General features: G+C 32.7%; 1 non-coding gene across 1 annotated transcript; it reads right to left on the minus strand.

The window, feature by feature from the left end:
* Positions 1 to 206: 206 nt before the first annotated feature.
* LOC137225623 (small nucleolar RNA SNORA56) lies at positions 207 to 335 on the minus strand. The gene has a single exon (XR_010943934.1). It is a non-coding gene; the product is annotated as a small nucleolar RNA SNORA56 (small nucleolar RNA).
* Positions 336 to 8,863: the final 8,528 nt, after the last annotated feature.

The following is an 8,863-nucleotide window of genomic DNA, read 5'->3' on the forward strand; positions in this document are numbered from 1 at the left end:
TCACGGTCCCTATCTCCAGGCTCACCCACATTCTCCAGAGGAGCTTTGGTCTTCTTGTCCTTTTTCTTTTCCTTCTTGACCAACTGTGGAGACACTGGAGATGTTTTTGTTGCTTTCATTTTCTTGCTTCCAATTTGGGGCTTTTACTGCTTTAGCAACTGCCTGTGGTGCTTTTACTGCTTTGGCCATGACCTCTCTCTGGCAAGTCATATCTGGCAAGTCCAAAGCCACCATCAAAATACTGATGCTAGACAGAAGAACTCACCACTTACTGTTGCAGATTGACTCCCTCTAGAGACCCATGAGCCAGACTAGAAAGGGATAACTGTCTACTGCTCATTTTCTATTTTATATTCTGTATTTTATCATTGTGAAAACAAATATTTTAAAATATATTAAATTTCAATTATTTTATATATTCTACTTATTCTGGCATGCCTACTTGATGTTAGACTCAAAAAGAAGCCCAAAATATCCACTTAAATAAAAAAATTCAAGATAAATGTACATTTAACCAGAGGTAAGAATATAAAAATTGAACCTATTATAACCACATTATTTTCTCTAGTTTTAGTATACTTTATTTCAAAACTGTATATAATAAGGGTGTCAGGATAAGTTAAGAGGGAAAAAAAAACTAATAAAAAATATAAAGAAGTACCAACTATTATATAAACCTTAGTTCCCTAATACAATTATAATTTATACATATTTATAGATTGGTATAGATAGATATAGATTGTGTGTGTTTGTGCGTAATTAAATATATTCCTTTTTAACATTTTTCAGCCATTTACTATTTCCTGAACTTTGGCCTGGTAATAAAAAAGAAAAGAATGAGAAGAATGTAAGAAACTTCTACAAAAGAGAATGTTAGTTCAACTTGGCAATTTTTAATCTTCCTTTAACACTAGAGATTAATATTCATCATACTGTATAAGCAATTTAAAGTGAAAATGAGAATTCGTTTTTTTCAGAGCTATAGAGTGTTCACAGCTTGGGTTGTTTAAAGTAGCTTTGGTTTTTAAGATTGTATTAGGGAGAGTTTTTGAAGAAACATTTATATTCATTTCAATTTTTAATTTAATTTTTATTAGGTTTCAATGCATTGCATTTAGGGAATATATAGGTTTCAATTATTTTCTTTTTCTCTCATATGCAGGTACTTATTAAAAGAGGTTTGCCATTTCAGCCAATAATTTTACATGTTAAAATCACACACCCTTCTCACACACAAAACTCTTTGTATATATTAGATTCTCATGCTTCTCTCTAATAATAGGACCTGGAAATCAAAAATGGTATTACTTATAAAGTTATAGAACCCACATTCTTTATGCTTTTAGAATTTGTGGAGAGTCAAGTGTGGTAACTAGTAAATATTACCTTTACCTGATCAACCGAAATTACAGATTAACTGTTTAAACACAACTAATGATTATTCAAAATTCTCAAAATAATGAGTAGACATAGGCCCTTGCAAAATAACAGTTTACAAACATATAACTGCCATTCATAAGTTAAGCTCATCTATTCATTGAAATTATTTCTTCAGGTGTCTGTTAACCTTATTATAAAATTGAATTTAAGTTTGTAATCTTCTTTGAGTAACTGCATGCAGTCATAATGAACACAACTGAATTTCTTTAAAATATCGAGACTTTTCAGTTGTTTCTAAGATCCTCACCTAGATTACTGAGTTTTTTTCTGTATTAAGTAAAATAATCAAATTAAGCAGTGTTTCTGTTTTTTATACTTTTCTAAGACTAATGTGGCAGCTCACTGCAGAGAGACTATCTCTCATGATTGTGTTCTATAATTTGTAGATGGTATCTGGGCAGTCATATGTTGATTAAATGTGTGGTTCTTTTAAAATTCACTACACACTCCTGATCAAAATTCTTTGAAAACTATGAATGGAACTCTATTTTCTTAACCTTGTAAGGAATCTGACTCAAACCAACAAGTATATCATGTTTAACAGTGAGAAATTAGGTAAATTCCTATTAAGTCAGAAAAAAAAGACAAGGGTTTTCTTGTCACCTGGCCACTGTGATAAAGTAGATCTTAGAAAAAAAGAGTACTTTGCTTCCGGATTGCTATTCTTAGTTAAAGTATGTTGTTTTCTTCTTACTCTATAAATAATTCCTGGAGACAGTTCTTTGTGGGGCAAAAAATTAATTTTGGAGTTTGAATCCAGCACTAACTACTTAAACTTGTTTGAAGACAATTAACGTGTTTTCAGAATCATCATCTATAAATGGGTTACAGCATCAACAACAGAAATCTATGTCACAGAGTTGTTACAAGAACATGCCGAGGGTGACATATGAAAGCACTTTATAAGTGGCAGGGCAATAATAGACTTGGTATAATTATTAACAGAAATAATGAAAACACAAACCATATTATTTATTTTTTGCTAATTATGAACTTGTTTTATTTCCCCTCATGCACTACACATTCTGCTTGCCCATATTATTTAGTATTCCTTCTAAACATGCTGCATTTTCTGCCCACTCTGCCTTGACATTTTTGTTAGTTTTTTCCCTATGCTGGATTGCCCTTTTTCTATCTCTGTTCATTAAAATAGTCCTCAGCTGTCAAGATCCATACGAATACCAATTATCCCATGAACTAGTCTTTAAATTCCCCACTCCTGCTTTCTTTTCTAGTTGGAGCAATCTCTTCCTCTTCTGTCCATCATGGAGTTTCTCCCACTGTTTTTTATTAATTACTATCTCATTTTGCCTTGAAATCCCTTGCTTCTCCAGTGTAGTCTGTTAATCAGCAGTATGGACATCACCAGGGAACTTGTTAGAAATGCAGAATTCCAGGGCTATGCCTTAGGCCAAGATCCTGGGTGATTCCCATGCATATGACAATTTGAGAAGCACTGCCCTAATTCATTGTAAACCCCTTGGAGGCAGGGGAGGGGGGGTGGGGGTGGGGCATGGTGAATGGACAGCTTCGCTGTCTTGTCTCAGTTCCCTCCACAAGGCTCTACATCATCCAGTGCTCTGCACATAATAGGTGTTCTGTAAATCGGTGTTGTGTTGAACTGAATTTTACTTTTATTATTTTGAAGTCAGAAAAATCCAGTTTAGGAAAACTCAAATGTTAGGAAAGGATGTTCTAAAGTCAGAGCAGGAAGAAAGATATTCATTATTGATGCCACTCATGTCAACTAATCAATATTTCTTGGTCATCAACTACTACTGTACTTTTTCATGCATAAAATATTAGTATGGATCCTTGATCTTATAAAAAAAAGATTTTCAGTCTAACCTTCACCTTCAAAAAGTTCGTTTAGATAACTGAATCAAAATATGGTTGCTTTGTCATCCTTGTAAATATTTAATATATGCTATTAGGAGTCATGACAGTACTTTAAGGCACTGGACCTCCAAAAATGACCGGTAAATATCAAGATGTGATTTCATTAAATTATTTAAACAGATCAATTCATCATTTATCTTGATTGTCCATAAAATGGTGGATAATACCATAAGCAACATTTTCTCATTTATAATTAAAGATGATTTTATACTGTAAGATATTTTCTTTCATTTATAATTAAAGATGATTTTATACTGTAAGATATTTTCTTTTCCAGTGTATGATTTTAAAACATTTGTGATATTTTCCTTTTACATACTTAATTTACAGTATTTTTCTGTGTAGAATTCCATTAAAAATTTAAAAGGGCTATGAGTACCATTAAGTCACATTTACCTGTCTGTATTCACTAATTGCTGTGGGTTAAATTAAGCACATCTTTAATTGTAGGTGGTTTCTTCCATTGCCTAGAAAGTTGCAAGTGTGCTTCTCTCACTATCAGCTGATATGTGCTTAGGGAACAGAAAATAATTTTAACATTAGCCCAAGCAAAATGTAATTAGGACGGCTAATCTGCTGAAAACTACCCCCAGCTAAAATCCCTTTTTTTATGTAATGCCATTTTAATGGAAATGGCATTTTTATGAAACACAAGTGACAAAGACATGAATGATGCCTGTGAGCCTTTTATTTAATTTTGTGTGTTCCCTAATTTGTTACTAAAGGGAGAGTAGGAGCACTCCACTCCTACCATTTTGGATATGAAATAGATTTTTAAAGTAGAATTTTTAAAGTAAAGACTCAATTTTACTTAAAATAATTGTTTAAAATAACAAACCTAGGTCGTAATTGATTCTCTAAAAGGGCAATGAATGTGTGTGTGTGTGTGTGTGTGTCTGTCTGTCTGTCTGTCTGTCTGTATGGCATGACAACCATAAGTAGAAGGGCTTTGGGAATTATGTTTTTCATCACTGCCCTTTTTCATTAATATGGATGATTGAAACTGACTTCACTTGTGTGACTTTCATTTTCTTTTAAGAATAGATACTCTGAATTTAGGGTTTGGATGTTAAGGGCAATGTAAAGGGATTAATAATTCTCTTAGAAATAACAACTATTATTACTACCACAATTTATGAGTTCTTAGTTTATGCTAGGAACTATACTAAATATTTCAGGCTTTTCTTATTTGATGCTATAACAATTTTGTGAGCATATTCTCATTGCATAGATTATAAAGACTCAAGCTCAGGGACTTTAAGAGACAACTAGTAAATGAATGGAACATTTGGGATTTGATTCCCTTGTAGCCTAAAGCCAATTTAATATTCTTAACCAATAGGCTCTAGAGACTCAAGAAAAATACTTGATTCTTAATGCTGTGCTAGAAACCACAATGACAGAGTAACATGCACACCTGTTACCATTTTTCTCTTGCATTGTTTCTGACATGAAATTGGGGCTTTAATTTTTGTGTTACTAGAGTGTGGTTTAAATTTGAGAGATTTGCTTTGAAAACCAAAATTATGTAAATGTTCAAAACATTCTGTGAAATATAGGAAATACAACTGTGCTTTTTACCTATAGACCTGTGCTTAGGTGAGACCGAGTAATTGTCTAACTAAATGGTCCTCAGAAAGCAATGCTAATAACTTACTTAATTCTTTGTCAAAACTCAAGTTCTTTCTGAAATGATTCTCCTTCTAAATTTAAGTTTATTTTGCTAACCCAGGCTGATTTCACCTTTTGACTTTAATTTGAATATGATAAACGTTATAATAATCTGAATTTTGATATTACAACCTATTTTAGAGTTTAAAGCCTTTTGATTAAGGCACTCAGCACTTTGGCTTCATTAAATAAGTGGTGAGTTAGTAATTACAAAATTATTCATGTGGATCCATGTTCTGCCACTTACCAAGTGTATCTACTAGGGCAAGCGTTTGTAAGCAGTGAGGTGCCAAAGTAAAACTCATAGAAGGGTCACAGAGGAGCATTACAGGATATTTTAATTTTTCAATGAAAACACAAAGGTGCTTGACATCTGTCGGACATCTATTGAATACTATGCAAACTACTAGCTCAGAGAAGTTCATTGTTTTAATATTAGATTGTACTGCATCACTTTTGATGCTATCATATATTTACAAAGCTGTATTTTAAGTTTGCTTGTTAAAAGCAACTACCATATGAATAACAATGTACAGTGGGAAATGAGAGTGGTGATGTCCAGTATGATTTCAGTGTTTGAGAAGTGTGGCCCAAAAGGAACACAAATTCCATTAGTAGAAAATTGTGGTTATTTAAGAATGAAATTTAAAAAAAAATACCTTCTTCTTTAAATTGTGTATATTTTTTTCCAATCAGCTACTAAGATTATTAGGATATAAATACTTATTAAGTAGTTTGGATCTAATTACTTAAAATATGGAACTGTTACATATTTCATTATATATAATGAAATATAATTCACATGCCATACAATTTTCTCATTTAAAGTATATAATTATTAGTTTTTACTATATTCACAGATTTGTGCAGTCATCACCAAAATTGATTTTAGACGATTCTCATCATCCCTTGAAGAAGTGCCATACCCACTGTCAGTCATTCTTCATTTCTCCCCAGCTTCCAGCAATTACTAATCTACTTTATGTCTCTATAGATTTGCCTATTCTGGATTTTCCATCTAAATGGAATCTTTTAATATGTTGTCTTTTGTGACTAGTTTCTTTCACTTAACATAATGTTTTCTAGGTTCATTCATGTAGTGTGTATCACTATTTCATTATATTTTATTCCTGAATTATATTCTATTGTTGTTAGGTACATTTAATTTATCCATTCATCATCTGATGGGCATTTGGATTATTTCCATTTTATTCCATGGAATAAAGCTGCTATGAACATTTGTGTACCAATTTTTGTGTGAACATATATTTTCATTTTTCTTGAGTATATAGGGTGAAATTAATGAGTCATGACTCTATATTTACTTATTTGAGAAACTGCCAGGTTGTTTTCCAAAATATTGCATCATTTTGTATTCTCACCAGCAGTGTATCAGTGTTCCAATTTCTCCACATCCTCACCAACGCTCATTATTATATATTTCTTTGGTTAGAGCCACCCTAGTAGGTATAAAGTGGTATCTCATCTTGGCTTTAATTCGCATGTCTCTAATGGTTAATGATCTCTTAATGTGCTTATTGGCAATTTGTATGTTTTTAGAGAAATATATATTCAGATCCTTTACCCATTTCTTAATTGGATTGTCTTATTATTATTGAATTGTAAGGGTTTGGATACTTATATATAATCTGAACACAAGTCCCTTATTAGATGTATGATTTGCAAATATTTTCTCCTATGTTGTCTGGTCTATTTTCATTTTCTTGATGGTATGTATTGAAACCCAATTTTTTTTTAATTTAATGAAGTCAAGTTTATGTAGTTTGTCTTTTAGTATCATATTTAAGAATGCTTTCCCTAATCCTGAGGTCATGGGAAATTTCTCCTATATTTTCTAAGTGTTTCATTGTTTAAACTTTTACATTTAAGTCTATGATACAACTTTGAGTTGAGTATGGTATGAGGAAGGGATTCAGATTTATTTTCTTGCATATGAATGTCCTGTTTCACCAACACCATTTGTTGAAATTAATTTTCTTTCCTTATTGAATTGTCTTGGCTCCCTTGTTAAAATCAATTGACTAAAACTGTGAGGGTTTATTTCTGTATTTCCAATTCTATTCCATTGACCTCCATATTTATCCTTATGCCAGTACCATGCAGGCTTGCTTTATAGACAAAGTCTGTAGCTTTGTAGTAAGTTCTGAACTCAGGAAGTGTGAATCCTCCATCTTTGTTCATCTTTTTCAAGATTGTTTTGTTTATTCTGGGTCCCTTAAATTTTCATATGAATTTAGGATCAGCTTGGCCATTTGAGCAAAGAAGTCAGCTGCAATTTTGATAGGAATTACATTGAATCTGTAAATCAATCTGAGGCATCATGGCTCGATAATATTAAGAGTTTCAACTCATGAATATGGGATGTCTTCCCATTTATTTAGATCTTTAATTTCTTTCAATAAATTTTCATAGTTTTCACAGAAAAGGTTTGTACTATTTTTGTTAAATTTATTTCTAAGTATTTTATTAGTTATGTTATATTGTAAATGTAATTGTTTCTTAGTTCCATTTTTGGATTGTTCACTGCTAATGTATAGGAATATTATTGATTTTTAATATTGATCTTATATGCTTCATTTTTGAACTCATTTATTACTTCTTATGTATATTTTTTGTTGTGGTAAGAACACTTAACATGAGATCTACTCTCTTAAGATTTTTTTTTTTTTTTTTTTGCGGTACGCGGGCCTCTCACTGTTGCGGCCTCTCCCGTTGCGGAGCACAGGCTCCGGATGCGCAGGCTCAGCGGCCATAGCTCACGGGCGCAGCCGCTCCGCGGCATGTGGGATCTTCCCGGACCGGGGCACGAGCCCGTGTCCCCTGCATCGGCAGCCGGACTCTCAACCACTGCACCACCAGGGAAGCCCATCTTAAGATATTTTTGATGGTACAAGACAGTATTGTTAACTACAGGCCCAATGGTATGTTGTAGATATCCAGAATTTAATAATCTTGTATAACTGAAACTTTATACCTATTGAATAACAGCTCACCATTTCCTCCTTACCCCAGTCCCTGGAAACCACAATTCTATACTTTGCTTCTATGTGTTTGACTTTTTTATATACCTCATGTAAGTGGAATCATGCAATATGTTTCCTTCAGTGACTGGCTTATTTCACTTGGCATAATGGCTTCAAGGTTCATCTATATTGTTGCATATAGCATGATTTCCAGCTTTTCTTAAGGCTGAATAATATTCCATTGTGTGTATATACACCTTTTCTTTGTCCATTCCTTCACTGATGGACATTTAGTTGTTTTTCATTATCTTGGCTATTGTGAATAATGCTGCAATTCACATGGGAATGAAAATAGCTCTTTGAGATATTAATTTCAATTCTTTTGGATAAATATCCTAAAGTGGGATTGCTGAATCACATGGAATTTCTCTTTTTAATTTTTTGAGGAGGCTCCATATTGTTTTCCATAATGGCTTCATCATTCTACATTCCCATCAAGAGTATACAAGGCTTTTGTTTTCTTCACATCTTCACCAACACTTGTTATTTATTATTGTTTTTTAGTAATAGCTATCCTAAGGTGTGAGATGCTATCTCATTGTGGTTTTGATTTTCATTTCCCTGATGATTAGTGATATTGAGCAATCAATGCAATTCCTATCAAAATCCCAGTGGCATGTTTTAAGACAGAAATGGGAAAGCAATCCTAAAATATATATGAAACCACAAAGGACCTCAAATAGCCAGACCAATCTTGAGAAAGAACAAAGTGGAGGCATCACGCATCCTGATTTCAAAATATATTACAAAGCTATAGTAACTAAAACAGCTAGGTACTGACATAAAGACATACATACACCAATGTGACA

The sequence above is a fragment of the Pseudorca crassidens genome, chromosome 5 (genome assembly GCF_039906515.1).
Source record: "Pseudorca crassidens isolate mPseCra1 chromosome 5, mPseCra1.hap1, whole genome shotgun sequence".
Lineage (NCBI taxonomy): Eukaryota > Metazoa > Chordata > Mammalia > Artiodactyla > Delphinidae > Pseudorca > Pseudorca crassidens.